The sequence below is a fragment of the Rhipicephalus microplus genome, chromosome 3, assembly GCF_043290135.1.
Source record: "Rhipicephalus microplus isolate Deutch F79 chromosome 3, USDA_Rmic, whole genome shotgun sequence".
NCBI lineage: Eukaryota > Metazoa > Arthropoda > Arachnida > Ixodida > Ixodidae > Rhipicephalus > Rhipicephalus microplus.
In genome coordinates this window covers 202,505,856-202,515,698 of record NC_134702.1, presented here as the reverse complement: position 1 = coordinate 202,515,698, position 9,843 = coordinate 202,505,856, and the positions used below count along the sequence as shown (strand labels likewise).

The following is a 9,843-nucleotide window of genomic DNA, read 5'->3' as shown; positions in this document are numbered from 1 at the left end:
TCGAAGCGCAGTTCCTCAATCTAATTATATGACTAGACGAATGTGTGGTCCTGCTTGCATTCACTATCTTCACTTTGTTGGTTTCCGAAGCCGTCACTGCATTTGTCGGGGAAAACGCCAGGCCCGTTAACCACCTACAAACGCTCCCGTTCGCTTCTTTCATTTCTTGCAGATGTTCGCATTCCTGCAATTTTACCTCGGTTGCTGAAAAAGGGCAGTTGGAGAGGTAGACAGACGAGCCAATGAACGCGTTCCCTGTAGGCACTTGTCTTGCACAGTTGCAACGCAACTGACTTTTTGTGTGGCTTGCCATGGGGTATTCGTTCTTCGCTTCAATGACATGCGCAACCACACCGAAACTCGCTTAATAATTGCTAACAGGACTTCTCTTTAACATAGTATGCGACAGATTTACTGTTCGTGCCCATTCATGCTTGTGTCTATCTGTCGGTCCTGAACAGAGCAGTATTTGTGCACTAAGCAAGTCGGTTGTCATCCCATAACTCAAATATGACCCATGTGGTGCATCGTTATTCGTGTCGTCCTTTTCTTTCATAACCAAACACACAGATGATTTGATATCGTAAACTCCGCTTTTATTTAGTGCATGTAGAGAAAATGTGTATGGTCTCTGTAAATGTGGTCGGAGCCGTGTATGATTTTTTGTCTTATTGCTTCACTCTAGGCCCACTGCGGCACACAAGCTTCCAGCAAAGGAGGCAGGATGCTTTGAAGACACAAGGCCAGATGCCGTTTGGATGATGTTTGCAAAAAAATCTGACCTAGAAAAACTTGATTTGTCCCTTGTTGCTCCCCTTTGCTTTTCTTCTAGCCTAATATACAGGCTTGTGGGCATAGGGGGAGGGCGGTGTAATGTGATTGAATGCCCTACTTTACCGGGTAATGCTTACAGCTTGTAAGATTTTTAAGCAGCCATTGTACACATTCGTTAGCAGAAACTAAACTTGCTGTAGGAAATTATATTACGGAGAAACGCAATGTTTAGGGTATTAGAAACAGGCTAGCTGAGCTATTCGGTTTACAGAGAACATCACGAGCTACCCGGTTGTTTGTTTTGCCTTTCAAGTCGTACCGAGTTCCATCATATAAACAGCACGCTTTCGAGCCTTGCACTAAGAGGCCTTTGAGGGATTTGCAGTGCTAAGGTGAATATGCTTCATGAATGGCACGCAGACTTTGAAGTCCATTCATAGTGACATCGATGTTCTCCCCCTCGCGAAAATAGGCTCCCTAAATAACCTCACTCCGCCAATGCGGTGGGTCTACCAAGTGGGAGAAACGAACTGCTTTAACAGTAGTTTATACAAACTCGAGTCACGAACTTCTCTTTTCTGTTCTACCAAACCATGGCTAACTTCAGAAAACAACCCTTCAGCCTTCAGCACTTTCTATACAAAAAAAATTGCCCGCAGCTTCCCTCGGGGGAACACTGAGGAGGATGCGGAGCATTAAATTGGTTAATGGGGTGTTAAAGTGCGACTTACTTGGGTCGATGGCTAAATTGGTTAACGTGGTTGTGAAATGGGGTGTTAAATTGCGACTTACTTGGGTCGATGGCTAAATTGGTTAACGTGGTTGTAGGAGGGGGCGTTAAATGAGTGAACACGTACACACGTATGCGAAAGGGCGGCGCTGGTCGAAGGGACGTCGACCATTCTGTTTGTGGATTCGTTGGCATTCATTTCACGGCGACTTCGGACGTCGACGCGCCGTACAAACCAACGGACGAGCGGCAACTGAGCGAGCGAGCGCCGACCTTGAGTATATATACAGCGCGACGGCGCATGCGCTGTCAGCTGTCGAATGTTCTCGAAGGAGAAGCGCGCGCGCGGCACAGATGGCGACGGCGCGACGGCGCATGCGCTGTCAGCTGTCGAATGTTCTCGAAGGAGAAGCGCGCGCGGCACAGATGGTGGGCGACGGCGCGACGGCGCATGCGCGCGCGTCAGCTGTCGAATGTTCGAGAAGCGGTGCGGACGGCGCGGGCGGCGCACTACAAGGCGCGAGTATAAGATGCTTCCGCATCTAAAAACGTCTTCTCGTTGAAAGCCACGCGTCCGTCAATGTAAATGAGCGACCACTCAGAACCAACCTGGCGGCCCGTCAATTATGGGGGCCGTTTTAGCCAGTTGTAAGCAACATGATCGGAGTTGTCCCCACCCTAAAACACGGAGACGCGCGCACGGAGACGCGCGCACATGAAGGCTCCCTATTTCCCATATAGAAGCACCACCATCCAGCGGAAATTCCAAGGACTAAACGAGAAGTGGCACATATACTAGTTCATTGTATTGATGGCAATGCGGCTCAATGCTCGCTAAACCTTTCTAAAATTAAGGAGGTTACACCCAACGAGTATGACGTAGCAACCTTTTCTTATCAGATATTGTTCAATGTACATGCCAATGGCTGCTAATGGGGATCGCAGCGTGCGCGTTAACTAAAAGCCGAATGCTCCTCCGATTCATTCCCCATTAGCAGCCATTGGCATGTACATTGAACACTATTTTTTATTGTTCAACAACGCTTTGAAGAAATCTCTCACCAGCGCCAACTTGTAGGTCAAAATGTTCTACTTGTTACATACTACAACGGCTACGAGGGATGAACGCGTGCCGTTATAAGGAGCTTCGCCTCTAAGAAATTGGACGTTCGATCAGCCAATTTTTTTGTGATCAGTCGCGACATGGTGCGGCGGGCTCGTTTCGATGAGCGTCGCCCCTACGAAGCGGCCGGGGCCTCTCCTGCGCGCGCGCTTATCAGACCCGTGATTCGGAGAGCACGAAGGTCAATTCGCCTGCAGCCGCGGTCGCGTTCGCTAAAGGCGCGCGCCACTCCCACACGAAGATCAAGACAGCTGTTCACACTTATCTTGTGCGTTCGTTTCGTGCGTTTTTTTTTCTTTGAACAGCGTGCTTTAGTGTCGAGCCGGGACAGTTGTAAATTCGCGCTCGTCCTGTGTATGATCATTTCACTCAGGCTTTGTGCTACAGTTGCCTGCTCCAAGTATCAAGCCACTTGCTATCCTCCGCGTGACTTCGCACTTTCTTGCCGTAGCATTCATTCGCAGGGCCTTGTGGTGAAACAGTGCACAATTAACGCAAAACTACCTATGTGAAAACGCATTTCACTTACGTGTTATAACAATTCCTAGAAAGAGAAATCAGCCACGTTTTTTGTAAAGCTCGTCCAGATTTTGTGGCGTCATTTTCGACAGAAAGAGTGAGAACACAAGGAGAAAGGCATGGAGGTTAACCAGGGCTTTGTCCCGGTAGGCTACCCTACACTGGGGAAGGGGAGAGGGGAAGGAAAGTTATAGAGTATGTGAGAAAAGGTAACTGACTGGGCCGACGCGTAACACTTTCACCAGCACAAACGATGAAACAGGCCGGTGTCTTTGAGAAATTGCAACAGTTCTTTCGTTGCCTTTCAGAAATTGGATGGGCAGTGCCATGGTCCCTATACTTTCTGGACAGTGAAATCACTTCTGTCTTATTTATTTAAAACACTGCCCAGAGGAAGCCTCTCGTTTGCGTGTGCCGGCCAGTAACATGAAATGTGATCAATAGTCTCATCGACGGCGCAGTCGTTGTACTCTGCGCTGTCAGACGTCCCTATTTTGAATGAATAGGCCTTGGTGAAGGCTACGTCCAGACGCAGACGGCACAACACTGTACCTTCCTTCCTAGAAAAGCCAGAGGGTAGCCGCCGTCGTAAAGTTGTATTGACAGAATATACTCGATCATGTGCGCATTGTGACGACTGCCACTTCTGAAGTGTCATATCCTGTGCCAGCTTACTTAGTTATCTAGCCGAGTCAATCCTAGTTAAACGTACGGACACAGGGTTTGCTTGTACGTGTGCATTTCTGGCTGCTTCATTGGCGAGGTCATTGCCGGAGATACCGCAATAACTTGGTGTCCACTGGAACACAACGTTGTGTCCTTTTTCGGTCGCATAGTGCGGAATTTCTCTGATCTCCCATGCCAGTTGTTCGTACGACCCGCGACGAATTGCCTACGAAACAAATTGTAGAGCCCCCTTGGTGTCACAGAATACTGCCCATCGGTTAGCCGGTTTGCTTAATATAATCCATGGCATCTCTCAGGGCAACAATTTCCGAACCAGTCGATGTGCTTACGTGACAAAGTTTGTAAGTGATGTTGATGTGTCGCGATGGAAAGATGGTGGCGCCGGTGGAGCAAGTCTGGGTGGTAGATCCATCTGTGTTTACGTGAATTCTGTCAGCGTATAAAGTGTGTAAACTGTCCAGAGTCGCTTGCTTCAAGGCCAGGGCAGAAAGGATTTTTCCATTTCTTAATCCTTGGACGGAAAGGCGCACGTCGGGTTGTCGTAGGCTCCACAAGGTGTACGGTGAACGGGCCAAGGCTATAAAACCGGATGTTAGCAAAACGCGGAGGGAGCTGGCAACTTTACAGAACGACGCCTGCGGCCGTTCTTCAGGCAGAAATGTCAAATGGTTTGATGCCATCCGTGAAATTTGCCGAATATGTGCTCTCCGCACGTCGGTTGTGACGTAAGTCGTAACCGGATGATCCGGAGCCAATATAACTGTTCCAGCGATTGAGGTAGTTCATGGCAGGCCGAAACAAACACGTAGTGCCTGTTCTTGCACGCCTGAAGGGCTCGAATGCTTGTCTTCCAAGTTTTAGTAAGCAGAAGAGAACTGTAGTGCAGTACACCAATAAAAAGTACTTGTTAAAGCTGCAGCATGGAACTGAATGACGGACGCCATCTTTTTCTAGCGATGACTTTCAGGATGTGGGCCATAGATACCAGTTTCGCTTTCAAACTTGTCACGTGATGGCTCCAGGAGAGGTCGCGGTCAACAATGACACCTGGGAAACGTTGGCTGCGCTTGTAAGCGATGGGCTGGCTAATAATGCTTATCGGGTAACTTGTCATCGCCTTTCGCGTGAAGGACACCAGTGCACATTTTTTTCTGTTGAGATTGTTAGGCCTTGCATGCGAAGATAGTCAGATGCTTGTGACGGTGCCCTCTGTATCCTTGCTTGAACTTGTAGGCGTGTCAATGCAGATGCCCAAACACAGATATCATCAGCGTATATTGAAACACAGACTCTTTTCGGGAGAGCTTTCACCAGGCCAAGCAAGGCAACATTGAAAAGAACTGTACTTAAAACGCCTCCTTGCGGGACGTCACGGCACGTGTAGTGGTATGAGGTCGGGCCATCTTCAGTATATACAAAAAAGGATCTTCGTGTCCGGTAGCTTCGCATACATCGAAGCATTCGCCCTCCCTGTTCAATTAACACCAGGGTGTCTAGTATAGCTTGATGGGAAACGTTGTCATGTGCACCTTTCACATCAAGAAAGAGCGCAAGTGCTGGTCGTTTCCTAGATTTCTGCTGTTCTGCTGATGACGCCAAATCGATCGCGTTGTCAATCAATGAACGGCCTCGTAGAAATCTCGCCATGTAGTTGGCTTAAATGTAATGCCGTTCAAGGAACCATTCCAAGTGCGTGAGAATCATGACTCCATCAGTTTCCCCACGCAGCTGGCAAGAGCTACACGCCGGTATAATGTCAGCAACAGAGGAGATTTCCCTGCTTTTAGAGGTGGCACAAGACAGCTCCGTTTCTGTTCTTGAGGTACGATGCCAACTTCCCATGGGCAATTGAAGAAATTTAGCAGTTGTCGTCTAGGTGCTCGGCCTAAGTGACGCAGAGCCGTATACGTTATCCCATCGGGCCCTCGCGAAGACGAACGCCTACACAGTGTCAGTGCAGTTTGTAGCTCTTCCAGAGAAAATGGTGCATCCATACTTGTATCTCGTGGTCCGGGAATATCAAATAAAAGCACATTGGAGAGTAGGACTAGACCGCCGGTGAGGTTCACGCAAAACTCCTTTGCAACGTCAATATCATGGCAGTTGAGACGAAGTGCGACGGCCTTGAAGGGATGGCGTTGCATGGTGCCTGAGCTAAGACCCTTTAGAGTTCTCCATACAAGAGACAATGGCTTGCGTGGGTCTAATTACTCACAAAAGCTTTTCCATCCTTGATCCTGCAGTTTGTCTATTCGGCGTTGTATTTTTTTCTGCATGTGCCTTGCTACTCTGAGTTCAAGAATCGACTTGGCACGCGTTTATCTTCTCTAAGCACGTCTACGTCACGCCGGAAGCCTTTCTAATTCGATGTCAAGCTCCGTGTGTTGAGCGCGTGAAGTGGCGCGTACAATTTTTCATTGCATCTGCAATTACTTGTTCTACCCCACACAAGGAATCATTTCTGCACGTGTCTTCCACTTGACCTTCATAAAGTGTCCAGTCTATATACCGATTGACCGGCGAGGAGGAAGTCTCTTGACCATTAATACTGACATAGGTCGGAATGTGGTCGCTACCATAGGTTTCGATATCTGAAAACCACCACACTTTTGAACTTAGGAGACACGACACCAGTGTCATGTCGAGGCAGCTGCTGTACGTCGTTCCTCGCAGGTATGTCGGGCTACCATCACTCAGAAGGCGCAGGTTGTGGTCTGACACAACCAATATCAGTGAGCGCCCTTTCGCGTTAGTCCTCAAGCTTCCCCATATCGGATGATGTGCATTAAAATCACCAGTTATAATGCAAGAGCCTCGAATAGCTGCCATATTGTAGATTATTCTTTTGCAATCAAGTGGACTTGTGGGGAATATACATACGCCAATGAGAGTTAAAGACAACCGCTTCTCGTCAGAGTAGTGCACACGTACTGGTTCTCATCATCTGGCGGTATAGCATGGGCGAAATAAGTAAGGTTCTTGCGAATGTAAACAATATCTTTGCTGCTACTTCCATTCGTGGTTGAGGCGAAAGACTCGTATTCTGATATTCTTATAGTCGATGAGTTCGGCTCACAGATTACCATTATCGGGAAGTGGTTTTTAAAAACAAACTGCCGGAAATCCTGTATCCGGGACTTCAGGTCTCTCACATTCCATTGAAATACGAAGGCGTTTGGAATATCATCTGCAAACATCAACTGTTGCTGTTGATAAGCCATGGTTCTGCTGTTAATCTTCTTAAGCAATCGACTTAAGAAGGCTTGCTAGAACCGGGCTTATAGTATACAGCAGCTGCAATGCGCTTCGTGCTATTGGTGTTTGCACCTTCTTCCTTAACACACGAATGGTACTCACGAGGGAACTTACCTTGGCGACTATTTGGTTGTTTTCCTCTGTTGGTTAAGAGAATTAGGACGAGGAGTGCTTCACTGCTAAAGTCTGATGCCATTCTTTAGTATCGTGTAGTCGAGGGACTTCCAGCCAGGCGCCCACTGTGTGGCTGTTGGCGGCTTCGTTTTCCTTCGACCCGACTTCGCTTGTTCTGGGAGACAGAAGTGGAGGCGACTTTGAGCGCGGTTCACAAGTCGACGGAGTCTTGGATGTCTTGGAGCGCCGTCGATGACGCGATCGTCATCGTCTAACAGATGCGGCTGCTTCCCGGTGAGACGAGTTATCCCGAACTATTTTCTTCAGCACTGCCATTTCCCTTCAAATAATCGGACAGTCCTTCGAAGATGCATCGTGAGGCCCGTCCCAATTTGAACATTTCCGAGTATTGGATTAACATGTGCTAGTGGCGTGAAGTTCAGCGAATCGGCACAAACGGTGGTGTTCTTGCACACGCTGCTCATGTGACCCCTCTTCGTACATTTTCCGCATTGAATTGGCCTCGCTACGAAGAAACGAACAGCGTGCCGAAAGTGTCCCACCTTCACGTGTGACGAGAGAGTATCACCCCTGAATATGATCTTCAAGCAACGTGACTTGCCGAGACGAAAAACACTTGTTATGATGGTGCCTTCTGTAGCGGGCTTGATCAGTATTGGCATGTCTGTGTTGACAATGGTCTCGTCAACATCATAAATTACTCCAGCGATGACTTCTTTTTCCAGCGGTATGTGAGAGCAGACTGCGATGCCATTGAGCTCTGCGACGTTGCGCAAAATGTCCAGCGCAGCCGCGTGGTTGACGTCAATAGCTATAACATTCTTGCGCGTGTTCACTCTTACGTCTTTGATTTCGTGTGGAGCCAGTACCATAATTTGTGCAGACACGGCTTGCCTGCTGAGGCGCCTTATGTTGCCCGTGGCGAGAACTGGCTTGAACAGGACGGTGAATGCCTCGACACTACGCGAAGACCTTATGGTGGACGCACTCGAATCGGATGGCGTGCTCAGAAACGGTCTCTTCGCCTTGCGCCTCCTCACCAGCTTGAAGGTGTCGTCACCGGACTCTTGACTGCTGACATAATAGTTCATGGCATCGTCACTGTCAGTGTCGCTATCGGCACCGTTGCGCTTCCTAGAGGCGGCTTCCACGGGATTCGCTGGGTCTGGCGGACCCGTGTGCGACTCCATCTCCACCGCTCAACAGCAGGAACCCGTACTTGGCTGGTGAAAACAATCTTATCCACAAAAAAGAGAAAAACTGGGGGACTCACCGTTCCGTTGTTGTTGTAGTTGTTGTTGTTGTTGTTGTTGTTAATGATGATGATGATGATGATTATGATGCTCACCCAGAGATGGGGATGGGCCAGGAACCGGGCGGCAGGATACCTAAATGAAACTAAAATGAAAATAAAGCCAATCTGAAAAAGTAGTTTAGAAATAATACTATTAATAAACAAATATTTGCTGAGCAAGCGGTCAAACCATTTCCTGGTTTGGAAAGACATAAATGCAAATTTTAAACTAAAAATCTGAAAAATTTAGAGATCATTAGCACGGAAATTTTTTAGTTGCGTTGATCGAATCAAACACACTGGAGCATATATCCCTCTCGCAGTAACCAAATGAAGTCCCGCCAAGTGAAAAAATTACGGGTAGATTTACTTGTATTAGAGAGACACCTCATCTTCCTCATTTTTGCACGCAGACTGTCCCAGCTACCTTTGTCCTAGATACAATACAAGTGCAATGACCCTGACGGTAGGATAACGATGGGCGCACTGTACACGCACACACAGTATTACGTATCATTAAGTAATGAGTAGTTAGTTATTTGATTTGTTTATGGTTTGCGCGCATTCTAGCGTTGACTGATTCCTACCAGTGCGCTTTCACAAATTATCTCTGAAAAAAAACGATATACGAAGCGCGCCAAGTATGATAAAGACGCGTGCTCACGTGCCGCTACTCCGGCACTTACAAACTTTGATTGAAGGGTACACGGCTGCATACATTTTTCGCCAGCATAGAAGCCTAAACTGAAAGGAACGTGCCTATATATGGCTCCTGTTAATTAAAAGGTATACGTAGTTATGGTGAGTGAAGCAGAGAAGTTTTTACGACAACACATATTTTAGAGTTAAAAGGCTGAAACGTACAAATAACTCCTATGTGAATGTGGCCAAGTTTTCTGGCTGTTTTTCAGCACCCCCGGAGTATGGGCCGTGCGTTATTCATCGCTCAGGTCCTTCCTCAGCTGGTCGCACCAATCTTTCGCCTTTTACTAAAGATTGCCGTGGGGAAGGACACCCTAATGAGCCAATAGGCCAATTTTTGGGAGGCCTTGCCCGTTTGGGTGAGGCCTAATTTAAAAATCAAAAGTAAGACTTCAATGCTTTCGTTTGTTGACTTACACTCGCCGCTGGGGTTACAAATCTAGTCAACTTTCGTTGCTTGACTGCACACCCGAAGGACGCCATGGTGGCACTTTTTTCGCGCGATTTTCATGACCAGCTTTACCAACGGGGTGGACTGTCAGTGCCTTTAGAACGCAACCCTACATACCGGCCTCTTGCCTGAGCAGGCTATTTCTTGTTTACTCCTACAGAAATTTATCTACG

General features: G+C 47.8%; 1 non-coding gene across 1 annotated transcript; it reads left to right on the top strand.

Annotated features, from left to right (window-relative positions):
• Window positions 1–9,459: 9,459 nt before the first annotated feature.
• Window positions 9,460–9,585, top strand: LOC142804340 (U5 spliceosomal RNA). The gene has a single exon (XR_012894606.1). It is a non-coding gene; the product is annotated as a U5 spliceosomal RNA (small nuclear RNA).
• Window positions 9,586–9,843: the final 258 nt, after the last annotated feature.